The sequence below is a fragment of the Tenrec ecaudatus genome, chromosome 1 (assembly GCF_050624435.1).
Source record: "Tenrec ecaudatus isolate mTenEca1 chromosome 1, mTenEca1.hap1, whole genome shotgun sequence".
NCBI lineage: Eukaryota > Metazoa > Chordata > Mammalia > Afrosoricida > Tenrecidae > Tenrec > Tenrec ecaudatus.
Window position 1 is genome coordinate 60,259,279 of NC_134530.1, and position 12,741 is coordinate 60,272,019.

A 12,741-nucleotide genomic window follows, 5' to 3' on the forward strand; every position below is an offset into this window, starting at 1 on the left:
TAGGCCAAGTCCACATAGCGAGATGTTCTGAGAGACCTTCCTTGACCTCTGAGTATCTACCAACTGCTATTCTCTCTCCATCCCTGCATTATTGCTACCTGATATTATTTCTTTTGATCTGTTTCTTAGCATTCACCTCTATAAAGAGTAAGTGATTTGTGTCCCTGCTGAAGACATGCTTTGTTGAATGGAAGCAACTCAGTAAATAGTTATTGCAATACAGAAATGGAACCTGTAGGTGGCAGTCTCTGGAAGTGCTCTCACTATGAAGTTCAAGTTTACTCAGATCCTTGCAGGTTGCCAATTGATCATTTGTATGGTAGGTGGTGAGGGGAACAGAATGAGAGAGGCAATGGAAGTATTCTGTATGAGGCCTTAAAAGTTTGTGGGAAAGTGAAATGGAAAGAGTGAAATTTAGAATCGCTGAACCTCTTCAGTAACCAGAGAGATGCAGATTAACTCAACAGTGGGGTGTCATTTGTTTTCCTTCAGCTTCCCACGATGATAAACAGCGTGGCAATGATCATTGGTGATGCGGCTGTGGAGAAATGGGCTCTATGTGCATCCGTATAAATTGCTGCAGCCTTCATGTAGGATACGGATACTTTAGGAGCACACTCTAAGGAAATCACGAACAGATGCTTTAAAGAGAAGGGTAGTCCTGCAGAATGAGATGGAACTTTAAAATGTACAACACTTCAGGGTGATTATATTGTGGTACAATCATGCTAAAATGCTAACTGCAAAAGAGATGTAAACTTCAGAGCCATAGTTTTTGATGATAATACAATGAGTCAAAAAAACTGGCTCTAAATCTTTGCTACTCCATTTTCTCCCTAGTCAGTCTGCCTGTCTGTCTGTCTGTCTCTCATCCTATCAGGCACTTCAACATAAGTTCCCAAGCTTATTTGGCCTATTGCTCCCTCTGAAGAGGGGGAAAAAATTACCCAGCACCTATCTGGTAATAAACTTTTGTACTAAAGCCCATAATCCAGGATGAAATGTGGTTATCCGTTTTTGCAGACTCCCCCTATTCCAATGCTGCTCCCCCCTCCCCCCACCACCACTATCAAGGGGTAGGCAGTGTCATCCACTTTGGGAAACACGGGTCTAGAGCTCCACTGCTCATTTCAGTATCCATATATGGCTACTTTAAATTGTTGCTGTTTAGTGCCAACGAGTTGGTTCCGACCCATAGCTACCCTGTATAAACAGAAAGAAATACTTATAGGTCCTGAGCACCATCCTCAAATTTGATCTTAGGTTTGAGCCCACTGTTGCAGCCATTATGTCAATCCATCTCATCAAGGTTCTTTTTCGTTGCCCCTCCACTTTTATCAAGCGTAGCGTCTTTTTCCAGGGACTGGTCTCTCCTAAAAACATGTCCAAAGTGTGTGAGACGAAGTCTTGCCAGCTTTGTCTCTAAAGAGCATTCTGGCCATACTTCTAAGACATATCTATTTGTTATTGTACTTTAAAAAAATTACTCATGAATAAATTTTTAATTATTCCTGGCTGGTTATGTATTATTCAGCAAAGTAATTAAAAACTATTTAATGAAAGGATATCATAAAACACTTGTCTAATTTACTTAACCCTCTTATTTTGCCTTAAGAAAGTCATATATATTTATTATTTTATTGGGGGCTCGTTGAACTCTTAACCACAATCCATACATACATCCATTATGTCAAGCACATTTGTGCATTTGTTGCCATCATCATTCTCAAAACATTTGCTTTCTACTTGAGCCCTTGGTATCAGTTCCTCATTTTCCCACTCCCTCCCTCATGAATCCTTGAAAATTTATAAATTATTATTTTGTCATATCTTACACTGTCCCGGCATCTCCCTTCACCCACTTTTCTGTTGTTCATCTCCCAGGGAAGAGGTTAAATGTAGATCCTTGTAATCTGTTCCCCTTTTCCACCCCACCCTCTCCAGTATCGCCACTCTCACCACTCTTCCTGAATGGATCATCTATCCTGGATTCCCTGTGTTTCCAGTTCCTATATGTACCAGTGTACATCCTCTGGTCTACCCATATGTGTAAGGTAGAATTGGGATCATGATAGTGGGGTGGGGGAAACATTTAGGAACTAGAAAGTTGTTTCATTGTTGCTACACTACACCCTGACTGACTTGTCTCCTCCCCCGTGACCCTTCTGTAAAGGGATGTCCAGTTGCCTACAGATGGGCTTTGGGTTCCCACTCTACACTGCCACTCATTCACAATGATAGGATTTTTTGTTCTGATGATGCCTGATACCTGATCCCTTCGACACCTCGGGATCACAAGCTGGTGTACTTCTTCTGTGTGGGCTTTGTTGCTTCTGAGCTAGATGGCTGCTTGTTTACCTTCAAGCCTTTAAGACCCCAGACGCTATAGCTGGGCACCATCAGTGTTCTTCACCACATTTGCTTATGCGCCCATTTGTCTTCGGCGATCGTATTGGGAAGGTGAGCACACAATGATAGGATTTTTTTGTTCTTTGATATCTGATAACTGATCCCTTTGGCACCTCGTGACTCATACAAGCTGGTGTGCTGCTTCCATGTGGGCTTTGTTGCTTCTGAGCTAAATGACCGCTTGTTTAACTTCAAGACTTTAGTACCCCAGATACTATATCTTTTAATAGCCGGGCACAATCAGCTTTGTTTACCACATTTACTTATGCACCCCTTTTTAAAAAAATCATTTTATTGGGGCTCATACAACTCGTATCACAATCCATACATACATCAATTGAGTAAAGCACCCTTATACATTCATTACCCTCATCCTCAAAATTTACCTTCCACTTGGGTTCCTGGAATCAGCTCATTTTCCTTTTTTTCCCTCCCCCTTCCTCCCCGCTCCCCACTCCCTCAGGAACCTTTAGTAACTTATAAATTATTACTCTATCCTATGCACCCATTTTTGACTTCAGTGATCATGTCTGGAAGGTGAGCATCACAGAATGCCAGGTTATTAGAACAAAGTGTTCTAATTGAGGGAGGTCTTGAGTAGAGATGCAATGCCTATGCTACCTTAACACTTAAACATTTAAATATATGTACATAGAACTATATCCCTATCGTCGTATATTAATATATTTACATGTGCATGCCTATGTTTATATTTCTATGTCTTTTGCCTCCTAGTTCTTTTCTCTGTTTTTATTACTTTCTTCCTGTCCCACTGTCATGTTTGGCCTTCATTTGGCTCTCAGAATTTTTTCTAGGCTACATTGCACTTCGTCAGACCCCACCAGGCATGGTATTACCTCACCATCGATCTTAGTTCTCTTACTGTTCCCCTGTCCCTGGGTTTGTTGGCTTGCCCTTCCCTTTTTTCCACCTTCTCTCCCATGTCCCCCCAGAGCCATGGGCTCTGTTATTTTACCCTTGGGATTGGTTATTAGGCCTTTCTTATATGGATAGACATGAGAAAAAGAAGGGAAAAAATCCTATAAATAGTTCTAGGTCTGTCTGCTGACTCTTCTGAATGTTTTCCGTTCAGATCTGGTGAATGCCACGCCCTGCCACCGATTCCCAAGTCTGTTTTCAGGATTCCTAGGGGACGTCATTGCTTTGCTTTCTTTGCTGCTCTGATGCACTCCCTTTGTGTTTAGCCTTGGCGGTGGGGGGGGGGGTCGGTTAGATCACGCACAGTTCCTACCTTGTGCCTCCACTGCTGTGCCTTGTAGCACTGTGCCTCAGTGAGGGGAGTCGTGTCTCATGGTGGGGCCAGCCTCTCTCCATTGGCTGCTCTGAGCAGGAATGTCATTCTTGGAGGCTTGGTGGGCAAGGATGTGGGCGGCCCACACTCTCAACACCATAGTTTAAATGCATCAAGTTTTCTTTTGTCTTACTCTTGTCTAACTTTCACACGCATGTAGGAGGCTGTTGAAAATACCATGGCTGAGATTGGGCGGATCTTAGTCCTCACAGTAACATACTAGCTTTTCAGCCCTTTTGCACAAGCCCCTGTGCAGCAGATTGACCTAATGCAATGAGCCATTTGGTCTTTGCTGCTTCCATGCTCAGTGCTCATGGAAGCTGCATACTTAATTACAATGGAATAGAACTTACAATTTAGTTTCTCAAACATTCTAGCCATCTTTCAGTGAGTTATTGGCAATATGTAACTTCTGGTGCATTCCCATGTTGAACTGCATAGTTGGAGAATGCTTAGGCATCTCTGAAGGTTCTAAAAGGTCTAGATGGCCTTTTAATTCAGACCTCACTTCTTTCTAGGAGTGGGACATTGTAATAGTCGACAATTTATTCACCTTAGGTTTTTCAGAAAAGTGTTGAACCTTTAGCATCATTTACGTATCACCAGTTTCATACTAACCATTGCAAGTTTCTACCACTTAACCAACAGCGATTTGTTCGGAATCTGAGAATGCAGACATTTCTGGCTTAAGTAGAGACGGACCTCTTAGCTCTGGACTGTGTACTTTCTTCTGCCTTAATAAGTTTTCTGTTTTTCACTCAGCTGAGCAGGAACAGAAAATTCAGATTGATGTAAAGATTACATTTGATGTTATTTGGCTTTTCTTTTGCTGGGAAATTAGGCATTTAATGCCTTGTATTTACTAGGATGAAAATAATGTGATACCTAGTAGCTTTACTGATACAGTTTTTAGGTTTAATTTCTATCCAAGTCATTTTTTTTGAAGGAGAATTATATCTTAAATCAGGGTCTCAGATACTGTCTTTAGGATAGGTATTTTTAAGTAGGTATTTTGGTGGATAAGCTAAAGCTTAATTTTATTGTTCAGTGACTTTGGGGGATATGGGAGACAAATCTATTCCTAGTATTTTTTTTCCTAGTAAGTATTGTTAAAGATGTGATGATTTTATTGAATGACTAAAATGAAAATTTAAGCAACTTTTATGCAACCTTTTGTGGAATTAGTCTCATAAACTGACTTTTGAATTCCTACATCTCTGTCTTTGTGGGCTTTTCTGTTTTTTGGGGTTTTTTTTTTTTGGCTTTGACCATTGAAAACAACTGAAATTTTAACAGATCGTTGTTGATGAACTTTTGAATAAAAAACAATCTGTAGCAATTTCTTTCTCAGATCAAGTGCTCCATCAGTATTGAGTGTTATTAATAAATATATCAACAGTGCAAACACTTTGTCAGTTACTATCCCTTGAATTTTTTGGAAACAAATCTTTAAGAGAAAGAAGCTTGATGAAAACATTATTCTTAAAAAAAAAGAAAACATTATTCTTTTTTTGGGGGGAAACATTATTTTAAACATGCTTAATCTGGTTTAATCAGGTTACCCGAAAAAGCTGTTACTTTGGAGCGTTGTATATTTAAGGAGTTTTCATGCTTGAGTCTTGAATGGAAATGAAAAATTCTGTAATTTCAAAGTTGGTGTTGAAGTTGTGCTGGTTATTAAGAAACTACGGAAGATTTTATGTACTTGTCAAAGGCGGTAGCAGTAAGCTGCAACTTCATATGCAATATGTTATTCCAGTTAGAATTTTGACCTTGCCCTCCTCACCTGCTCTTAAAATAGATAGGCACTCTTGTGGTCTAGTTATGTGTTGGGCTGCTAACCTCACAGCCCGCAGTTTGAAATCACCAGTGTCTCCAAGAGAGACGGCTTTCTATTCCCATAAAGAGGTACAGCCTTTGAAATCCAGAGGGCTAGTTCTGCCCTGCCTTGCTAGGGTCCTTCCGAGTTGGAATTGACTTGATGGCTGTGATTTTGGAGGTCTTCAGTCTTGGCACTCCTTGGCTAGTGGGACCTTCTTCACTATGTGTCTCTGAGTATCATGTTTAAGGACACCACTTAGAATTAGGGACTGCTCTACTCCCGTAACGCCCTCATCTTTCTCCTGAGGAGTGCTTAACACTGTGCTACCAGGCGTGGGGTCAGGGGTATGGGAAAGAATTCTGGTACCTGTAAAGACATTTGGTAATAATATTGTACTAGCAATTTTCGAGGAAATAAAGCTTTTGGTGGGAAAAATAACAGTAACTTATTAAAAAGTGTTGTCAGATGACAAAAGATTCTGGAAAGTAGCTGGTTGGAATTCCTTATTAGTTACATCTGTCTGCTGGATCAGAGGAGGACTTAGCTGGGCGTGGTCTCTGGCCCGGAGGCCCTGACCTCTACATGGTTTTAAAGGCTGGTCTAGGTGGGAACTTGAAAAGGTGCACAGATGGCATGTTGACACCCCTCCCCCCCTTGTAGTGTAAATTGAGAACACAGGGCACAGAATAACAATGGGGTCATTTAGCGGGCAAACTCAATTCAACCTGCAATGAGTCTTACTTTCAGTGACAGTACATATTGTTCCTCTAAGATGTTTTGATGGTGTACCTAGTGTCATTCTGAATCTGCAATGAAGCTGAGTTCTCAAGAGAATGCTTTTTTCTTATATTGTTATATTAGGAGCTCATGTAACTTATCACAATCCATACATACATCAATTGTGTAAAGCACGTGTACATTCATTGCCCTCATCATTCTCAAATCATTTGCTCTCCACCTAAGCCCCTGGCATCAGCTCCTCATTTTTCCCTTCTCTCCCTGCTTCCCTCTCCATCATGAACTCGATAATTTATAAATTATTGTTTTGTCATACCTTGCCCTGTCTGACCTCTTCCTTTCTTCCTTCACTCACTTTTTTGTTGTTCGTCCCCCAGGGAGGAGGTTATATGTAGATCCTTGTAATCGGTTCCCCCTTTCCAACCCGTTCTCCCATTATTGCCACTCACCACTGATCCTGAAGGGATCATTTGCCCTGGATTCTCTGTGTTTCCAGTTCCTATCTGTACCAGTGTACATCCTCTGGTCCAGCCAGATTTGTAAGGTAGAATTGGGATCATGATAGTGTTGGGGGGGAAATTGAGAATGTTTAGTGACCCTCTTACTACCCTTGCCTCCTGTTAGAAGTCTTATCTTTTAACTCTTGTCATTTTGATCTTGGCCAGAATCATAGTAATATTTACTGAGTACATCATGAATAAACAATGTTTTAAAACTTTGCACATATAATTTATCCAATTTTTATAGCAATCCTGAGATGTGCAACTAGTCTCATCCATCCCCTTTTTTCTGAGTCCTTCTGCCTTATCTAATATTTCAAGTTACTGCTATTTGATTCCATATAGATCTTAACAGCACATTACTTCTTAAAAATAATTTTATTGGGGGCTCTTACATCTCATCACAATTCATATATTCATCCAGTGTGTCAAGCACATTTGCACATATGCCGCCATCAACATTTTCAAAGCATTCTCTTCTCAGTTGAACCACTGATAACCAGCTCCCCATTTCTTCCCCTTCCCTCCCCTACAAACCTTTGATAAATTACAGATTATTCCATATCTTAGATCATCCTCCCTTGCCCCTCACCCACTTTTCTGTTATCCGTGCCCCTGGGAGGGGGGGTTCTAGGTTGTGATCCATTCCCCCTTTCTCTCCTCACCCTCCTCTAATCCTCCAGGTATCTCTGCTCTCATTGTTGGCCCTGAGGGGTTTATCTATCCTGGATTCCCTGTGTTTCCAGCTTTTATCTGTAGCAGTGTGCATGCTCTGGTCTAATCCGATCTGTAAAGAAAAATTGGCATGGTAGTGGAGTGAAGGAAGCACCAAAGAACTAGAGGAAAGTTGTGTGTTTTATCGGTGCTATACTGCACCCTGACTGGCTCATCTCTTCCCTGTGACCCCTCTGAGAGGAGGTGTCCAATTGTCTACAGATGGGCATTGGGTGTCCACACCATGCTCCTCTTTCTCCCTGTTCACCATGGGTATGGTTTTGTTCTGGGTCTTAAGATGCCTGACACCTTGTCCCATCGACACCTCATAATTATACAGGCTTGTGTTCTGCTTTGTTGCTTCTCAAGTAGATGGCCGCTTGTTTACCTTCAAGCCTTTAAGACCCCAGACTATATCTTTTGATAGCTGGCCACCATCAGCTTTCTTCACCACATTTGCTTATGCACCCGTTTTGTCTTCAGTGATTGTGTTGGGAAGGTGAGCATCACAGAATGTCAGGTTATTAGAACAAAATGTTCTTGAGGAGCACATTACGTAAGGCAGACTTTTTTTTATCTGTTAAGTTAAACTATTACTCAATTTCCAGATGATTTCAGGGAAATTTTTTGGTGTGAGGTTTAAAGATTATCTCAGGGCAATAGTGTCTGAGGTTTGTCCCCCATCCATGGCTTCAAAAAGTCTAGAGTCCATGAGATTTGAGATTCTGTTATGCATTCTCATCTCCCCTTTCTCCATCTTCTGTGAAATTGTTAATCAAAATGTTCTGTTCAGTAATGGTAAATGGGCACCATGTAGTTCTTTCGGCTTCATAGCAGTAATGAGCCTGTGGCCATCAAGTCCCTTCTGACTCCTCCAGACCCTATAGGGATGGTAGAACTGCCCCTGTGAGTTTTAGAGACTAACCGTTTATGGAAATAGCAAACCCCATCTTTCTCCAGAGTCGCTGCTGGTGGTTTTGAATTGCTGACCTTATGGTTAGCGGTCCCACTAACCACTGTGCCACCAGAGCTCCAACACACAGTCCTCCTCCTGTTATTGAATGCCCTTCCTTTCTTGCTCCTGGTGAATAGAGAGCAAGTGTGCCTTGAGTGGCCACTTACAAACTTTTTAAGACCCCCAGACATTGTGCAAGAACCAGAAGGTGGGACAGAAGCACTAACCATATTGTTGGGCCAGTTAACGGATTTTGCATGACACCAAAACCCTAAATTTCCAAATCCTATGTGATGGTTGGTGTACATAGTCTCAACAGTATTCATTTTTAAAAGTTAATTCTTTATGTTGCACCCTCATGATTTGAGGGGGTGAGGCACTGTAATTTGAAGGTTTATAGAGCAAACTAGTTTGCCATTCAAAAGTTCATTTGAGGATGTTTCAGGAAGTTCATGGAAAAATGAAAAGATTATGAAATTTTCCGATGAACTTTTGGAAGGATCTTTGTACATATTTTATTTTTATAAGATTTAGTAGAAATCCTCAGTGTAACAGCAGCCTTCCTACTTCTGTAGGTTGCTGCATCTGCATGCTGAGTGTTATTCTTGGTCTCAAGGTTAATTTTTCTGAGGAGTGTGTTCTGAATGGGTGTTCACTATAGACCTGTCTTTTTGCATCAAAGGTAATCTCTGGGAGTAAGTTCATTTCCAAGTTTGAAGAATGTCTAAGGCCAAGATCCCCGAGGGTTTTGTCAGTCTGTCAGACTAGTAAGTCTGGTCTTTTAAAATTATTTTGAGGGTATTTTTTTACCCAGTAGTGTTTTGGGCTTGTAATTCACATCAATTACAATTCAGTAGTTCAGTCTTATCAAGAAGAGTTGTATCATCACATAGCACAATCAGTTATTTTTGTTTTGGTCTGTTTCTCCCACTCTCTCTAGGACCAGCTGTCGTGACCAGGATCAGAGCACTTCGTAGTAGCACCATTCCAGTTCCGTGGTTTGCGTGATCCATTAGTTGAACTAATTTATTTATTTTTTGAGCCTTTGATTGTCTTCACTCTTTTGTGTTCTGGATGGACTAATAGTTACATCTTAGATGGCCAGTTGTAAGTTTCTAATACTACATTTTGATACACACTGAAATAAGATGTAGAACATAATTTTTCTGAACTGTGTGAAACCAGTTGACCTAGGTGGCCCCCGAGACTGGTCCTATCCCCTCAAACGTCTCAGTCCTTCAGCGTGGTTATGGCAGGAATTTTATCATTCCATCAAGTCTTACATTTCTCATTGTTTTGAATGACAGAGAAGCAAACAGGCTCTGACTGATCATTAGCCGTGACTGTAAAGAGACACCTGAAATTTCCATAATTTTCCCACTTGTGTGTTCTATAATTTACCTAGATACATTCTTACAAGGATATGGAAATATCCTAAGCCTGTATTTAAGCATATGGGGTTCAATGGAGCAATATTCATCACTCAGAAATACAGATATTTTTGCTTTAATTTGTGACAGTGTGGAAAATCAGTAAATTAAATAGCCTGGTGTTTCTTTCTGTTTAAACAGTATTGTTCAAATTCACTTCCCCTTATTCTACATAGGATGTGAAGTCCAGAAAGGAAAGGACTGGTGAATATCCAGTGTCTTGAACACTGCCTGGCATGTAGTAGGTGCCTAATAAGTAAGAGCTTTGTTGAATAAATGAACAATTAATGATTCATGAGGTAAAAAAAGAAAAATTGTTGGCATTGCTGGCATGGCCTGGGTAATACTTTGGCATGAGGGACACCCCAGATAAGAGGCTGAAAAGACAGCCTAGTGGGTGGTTAGCCGGATGACAAAGGCAGGAGAAAGCTGCTGGGTGGTGATGGGGAGGAAAACCTGTGGCAGCAGGTGTCTCTTTACAGTCACAGGCTAATGACAGGTCAGGGCCTCAGGTTTGCTTCTCTGCCCATCAAAACGAGAAATTTAAGACTTATTGGAATGATAAAATTCCTGCCAACATCTGGTAAGTGCTTAATTAGCAAGGAAACCTGGTGGGGTAGGAGAATGGAAGAGCTGTTTGTATTTGCCATCTGGATAGGTGTGTACAGAAAGGCCAGCTCTCAGTTTTGTAGCAATCATTGGGATTTTCCTCACTTGGCCCCGCAGACAAGACTGTGTGAGCCCCTGGAGCTGCTCTGGATTTAGGAGATCTAGAGAAAGGAGTTTCGCTGCTGTAACCTAGGAGATTACAAGAATAAACTGCAAGGATGTATGCCACAGAATTTTGAAAGAATGAGTTCTGGAAAGCAGTACATAGATTTGTTTTCTTTATTAACTAAATGTCAGCATGTTCTTTAATCTCACTGAATACTAATTTCCTCTAGATTGAAGTGTAATCCTGTTAGTATTTTTTTGAGTAGGATTTATTGGCTCTTCACACTGTTGATTATTTGTCTCTGGTCTAGGCCAGGAGTTTGTTACTTAGGTACCGTATATACTTGAGTGTAAACTGAGTTCCTCCAGCATATATTTTTTTAAACATTTTATTAGGGGCTCATACAACTCTTAGCACAATCCATACATATACATACATCAATTGTATAAAGCACATCTGTACATTCTTTGCCCCAATCATTTTCTTTTCTTTTTTTAACATTTTATTAGGGGCTCATACAACTCTTATCACAATCCACACATATACATACATCAATTGTATAAAGCACATCTGTACATTCTTTGCCCTAATCACTCCCAAAGCATTTGCTCTCCACTTAAGCCCTCCGCATCAGGTCCTCTTTTTTTCCCCTCCCTCCCCGCTCCCCCTTCCTTCATGAGCCCTTGATAATTTATAGATTGTTATTTTGTCACATCTTGCCCTATCCGGAGTCTCCCTTCCCCCCCTTCTCTGCCGGTCCATCTCCCTGGGAGGAGGTCACATGTGGGTCCTTGTAATCAGTTCCCTCTTTCCAACCCACTCGCCCTCCACTCTCCCAGCATCGCCCCTCACACCCCTGGTCCTGAAGGTATCGTCCACCCTGAATTCCCTGTGCCTCCAGCCCTCATATGCACCAGTGTACAACCTCTTCCCCATCCAGTCCTGCAAGGTAGAATTCGGATCATTGTAGTTGGGGGGAGGAAGCATCCAGGATCTGGGGGAAAGCTGTGTTCTTCATCGGTACTACATTGCACCCTGACTGACCCATCTCCTCTCCTAAACCCCTCTGTGAGGGGATCTCCAGTGGCCGACACTTGGGCTTTGGCCTCCAACATATTTTTAATGCAGTTTTTGTGGTGAAATTAGGTGCCTCGGCTGGTAGCAGATCGGCTAATACAAGTATATACGGTATTTTGTTTACTCAGCAAAATTGTATCAGTGTTAAAGAGTTCACAGCCCAGTGGGGTCAATTGACATAAAAACAGATAAAATGAGATGAGTGTAAGGTGAGACTTGCCTGACTTACACAAAGGAGCAATGGCTAAACCTTGTGTGAGATGATATGGCCTAAAAGAATGAGTAGAGTTGAGTGGTGGTGGTGGTGCTGAGGGTTCGTGTGTGGGTGGGCCGGGTGATCCCATGGTTCATGTGCAAACTATGGCTTGTAGAGAAAGTTAGGATGGTTAACCCACACCTGAGACACTATTACCAAGGGTGGAAAATGAACTAGCAGCTCCAGATATTGACATGGGAGATCGGGAAGGCTGTACCTTGACACCAAAGAAAGTATTTGCTACATACTGGATCACTGAAGCCCAAAGACAAAGTTTCCTGTATATATATTTTTAAAAAAATTTTTTCCTGTATATTTTTAATGAAGTTATCCTGAGAGCTGTGGATAACATGGATAAAGAAGATTTGTTATCTTCACACAACAATTGAATTAATGTTACATTATGTATTCTTAGTAGTATAGGGGGACATGAGTATATTTGCTGCTAGACTCAGCCCGAGAGGTTATCCTAGGTGCTGGACACTACACGCCGTCACTAAAGAGTTAATCCCAAATATGTTAATGCAGGCAGAAAGATTGTCTTCAGATTATTTAGATTTTAGGTACCTTTCTACCTTTTTAGTGATAGGAATGAATGGTAAAGATTTTAACAAGCCACAAGTGAAGATAGTGACTTTATACCTGAGCTTGATCTTGGAACATGATTTTGCTGTGTGTTTTAGACGCCACTATTTTTTGATTTATGGTCACATTAACGTTTAGATCTAGGAATGTTTAGAATTTAAAGGTTGTTTTTGTGTAAGTGCTTTGACGGGTAGGAAGGAGTCTTAACTTGAAATGTATTAAGTTTAA

General features: G+C 41.1%; 1 protein-coding gene across 1 annotated transcript in view; it reads left to right on the forward strand.

The window, feature by feature from the left end:
* Positions 1-12,741, forward strand: part of THRAP3 (thyroid hormone receptor associated protein 3) — a 47,444-nt gene that overhangs the window by 5,763 nt on the left and 28,940 nt on the right. The gene's annotated exons all lie outside the window — the stretch shown is intronic.